This window comes from Amborella trichopoda, chromosome 4 (genome assembly GCF_054954075.1).
Source record: "Amborella trichopoda isolate Santa Cruz 75 chromosome 4, AtrichopodaSantaCruz75HAP2 v2.0, whole genome shotgun sequence".
Classification (NCBI taxonomy): domain Eukaryota; kingdom Viridiplantae; phylum Streptophyta; class Magnoliopsida; order Amborellales; family Amborellaceae; genus Amborella; species Amborella trichopoda.
In genome coordinates, this window is record NC_142339.1 from 52194139 (window position 1) to 52198168 (window position 4030).

General features: G+C 37.0%; 1 long non-coding RNA gene across 1 annotated transcript; it reads left to right on the forward strand.

Moving 5' to 3' along the window:
- The first annotated feature begins 2285 nt into the window (after window positions 1-2285).
- LOC148782576 (uncharacterized) lies at window positions 2286-3809 on the forward strand. The gene is made up of 2 exons (XR_016054759.1): window positions 2286-2365; window positions 3006-3809. It is a non-coding gene; the product is annotated as an uncharacterized LOC148782576 (long non-coding RNA).
- The last annotated feature ends 221 nt before the right edge of the window (window positions 3810-4030 follow it).

The window sequence follows — 4030 nt, forward strand, 5'->3', positions numbered from 1 at the left end:
CTTCTTTTCTTGGGTTAGAACCGAAGCCTCAGCTTTCAAACCCTGGTTCAGGTGTGCAATAGAAACAACACCATCCTGATCTAGTGTTGTAATGCACGCGTTGTAACGTGCGAGTATGTCTCCATGTCGGTTCTGGTTTATAGTCACCCACTCCATCATCCACTCCTCTGTCTCCATGTTGAAAGCCAAGATATCTCCCATATGATCCACTCTTCTGACTCCATGTTGAAAACCAAGATATCTCCCATATTATACTTCAGCCGAAGCATATACTGCAGGTTGGCATGTTGGCCTGGGGTTCTTTGGCATCCTCTAAGCTACACGTGATGAATCGAATATGTTGCTTTTGAGCCCCGGTAATTGCAGCTATTAACGAATTGGGCCAAGATCTTGAAATTGCAGTTTTCAGGGTTGAAATAAAACCCAAAGTTACCAACATATAAATCATCAGATAGTTTTGAGAATTTTGGAATGGGAGAGCATTGGCCAGTTGCTGGGTTGGCAGTGAAGAAAGTATCTCTGTTGTTCTTTGTAAGGCAACATAGAATGCCATGGCTGCATGCCATATGCTTGGGTGCTTTAAACTTTGAGCTGCGAAACCATCGCCAAGATTGCAGAGAGATCTCATATAGGCAGAATCATACTCAAGGAAAAGAGCACAGGGCTGGGATGGAGGAGGAAGATGGAAAGTGTGGGTTGGTGCAAAGTAGTGAGAGGAGATGAACTGATTCCAATACCGAGACACCCTTTGAGATTCACTAGGCTCTTTACAGTCAGGAGCAAGAGGATCTTCCCCACCAGATGATCCGGGAGAAAATTAAACACAGAATTCATGGCAAAAGAGAGACGTATTACTTTGTTCTTTCTTCTGAATCACCATCTACATCTCTATTTGCATGCTTCTCTCTTCATTACCCTATGGAAACTGATATAATTAATACTTTTAACTATAGGAAAAATAAGGGGAAAGTTTCTATTTGAGGGGAATAAGTATCGCAACTGATTACTACATGGATAAGGGAAGCTTGGTGATGAGATCGTATCAATTTAATGTTATCAATTGCAAGAAAACAAGGGGAGATAACATTGTCACTTTGTAATACATACCCACACCTTTATCATTACATTTTTTTTATTTAATTAGTATAATAGAATTTATGTGTTTTATTTTATTTATTGTATATTTTATTTTTCAATTGATTTTCCTTTATCTTTTAATTAATATCTTGCTCTTTTATTTCTAATGTCCTATTTCTATAATTTCCATTCTTTTTCTATTCTATTTTAAATTTCTACTCTACCTTTCTATTATATATTATATAAGGTTATTCTAGAATTCACCATACTACCGGTGAATTTAAAAAACTCTACTCCAAAATTTTGGACAATGAGTTGCCCATTAAATAATCTAATTACATGAATTTGTTTCATCTCTCTCTCTTATTTTGGAAGCATAGGCCCTCTCTCTCAAACCCCATTCACAATAACTTATGAGACAGCTACATAGAGAGAGATCTAAGCAGGAAAAATATTCGCTGCGAGTTTTTTTACTGGATTGGGTAATCTTTCATATACCCTTTTTTAATTTGATAAAAAATAAAAGATTAAAGTAATTGTGATAAATAAAAACTCTATTAAAAGTCATACCATTGGGAAAGCTAGACGTCCACGTCCTTTTAAGTCCTTATGTCCTTATGTTCTTTTAAGTCCTTATGTCCTTTGAAGGCATATAGAATGGATAAAAACTCTATTAAAGTTACCCTGAGGGAAGCCCAATGTCCACTCTATTAAAAGTCCTACAGATAAGTCCACCTCCTTTTGAGCCTATTATGTACTTTTAGGCCTATCTCTTATCTTTTTAAGTCCTTCTGCCTTTTTGAACCACATAGAGTACTGTAGAACCATTGTGCTAGCAATGGATAAAAAAAATAAAAAGTACAAGAAAGAGATCAATTTAGGCAGCAGTTAGCACGGCAATTAAAATCAAAAAATAAAATCTCAAACTTTAAGACCTCTGCTTCTGATTTCCTATCATAAATTTTCTATTGGCTTGCTGAACCCATCAATGTACAACACTAACAGTTTTTGGGGTAGTCACATACTTTGCCTGCACAATATATTATAGCTCACACTACCAGAATGATATTTATCTAACTAAAAGAGTTTTCACAAAGAGAGAGAGTCATAAAACTCAAGGCCAATTTATTGTGTTATATTTTAAAAAATCCAAAATTCACTATATATTCATCCACATACTTATGGCCCATTTTCTATGTTTTGTTAAGATTTGGAAACTCAAGATACCCTAATCCAATCCTTTATTAGGGGCAAGCATGCTGGTATTCGATAGACAGGGCCACAAAAAGTAAGAATTTTCCATCAAGAATTGCTTAAAAGTAATTTAGCCTAATAAAATCAAAACCTCGAATAAAAATTCTTTTCTGATGCAATACTCCCCAAAAGCATTTATTTTGCTTTTCTTTTTTTTTTTTTTTCGGCAATCACTGAAGCCCTCTCAACACCTCCATTCACTGAATCCGTCTCCATCTTCTTTTCATGTATTTTTCTTTGAAGAACATGCAACATTCTTTTCATGTATTTTTCTTTGAAGAACATGTAACATATCTTCTCTCACCTGTAAATCTCTCTCCATCCTACCTTTCACCTTCACAAATCTCTTTCTATGGAAGACCTATGCATTATCAACAAGAATCTTTCCCTCTTTTCCTAGTGCTAAAGGCTGTTAACTTGTCCTCTCTCACCAAACTCCCAAGAATATAGAGTAGGCTTGTAATGTATGCAGTTATAGCAATAAGATTTAAGTAGCACACTCAATTTTCCATTCTTTTCAGCTGCTAATGTCTCATTATTTCTCGTGAAGATTGACACCTCCCCTACCAAAAATTGTAGATAGCCATGGTTTCTCACTGTGTCACAGATATCCGTATTCGATTCCTGGTTCACATACTGATCTAGTGTTGTAATGTGCGTGTATGTTGCTGTAGGCGGTCGGTTCTGGTATATAGTCATCCACTCCTCTGTCAACATGTCGAAAGCCAAGATATCTTCAAGGAGGTACCATATGCGGCAGTGTAATGCTGATCTCCAAGGGCATACTGAAGTCCAAGCATATTGTGGATGCACTGTTGGCCTGGGTTTCTTTGGCATTCTCCAAGCTCCAAGTAATGAATCGAATATCATGTATTCGATTCCTTTTGAACCCCGGTAATTGGAGCAATTAACGCATTGGACCGCAATTTTGAAATTGCAGTTTTCAGGGCTGAAATAAAACCCAAAGTTGGAATGGGGGAGCATTGGCCAGTTGCTGGGTTGGCAATGAAGAAAGTATGTGTGTTTTCCTTTATAAGGTAGCATAGAATACCATGGCTGCATGCCATATGCGCAGGTGATAGTAGAGAGATCCCATATAGACAGTATGATACTAAAGGAAAAGAGCACAGGGTTGGGATGGAGGAGGAGAAGAGAGATTGTGGGTTAGTGCAAAGTAGTGAGAGGAGATGAACTGATTCCAATACCGAGACACCCTCTTGAGATTCACTAGGCTCTTTACAGGCAGGAGCAAGAGGATCTTCTCCACTAAATGATCCGGGAGAAAATTAGACACAGAATTCTTGACAAAAGAGAGAGGTCTTACTTTGTTCTTTCTTCTGAATCATCATCTACATCTCTATTTGCATGCTTCTCTCTTCATTACCTTTGGAAACAGATATAATAAATACTTTCAACTTTAGGAAAAATAAGGGGAAAGTTTCTTTTCGTGGGGAATAAAATATCGCAACTGATTACTACATGGATATGGCGAACTTGGTGATAAGACCGTATCAATTTAATTGAGTGATTTAAAACTCCGCGAGTCGCAACAGTATCGGTTACCCGTATTGATTTTAGTGTAAAACTGACAACTCTCGAGTGTTGGAAAATTATAACGCAATTTATAGACATCAATCTAAAACTCGTTGTTGGATGTGGGATAATTCCCACGGTATGTTAAATTATAACGGAGTTTGAA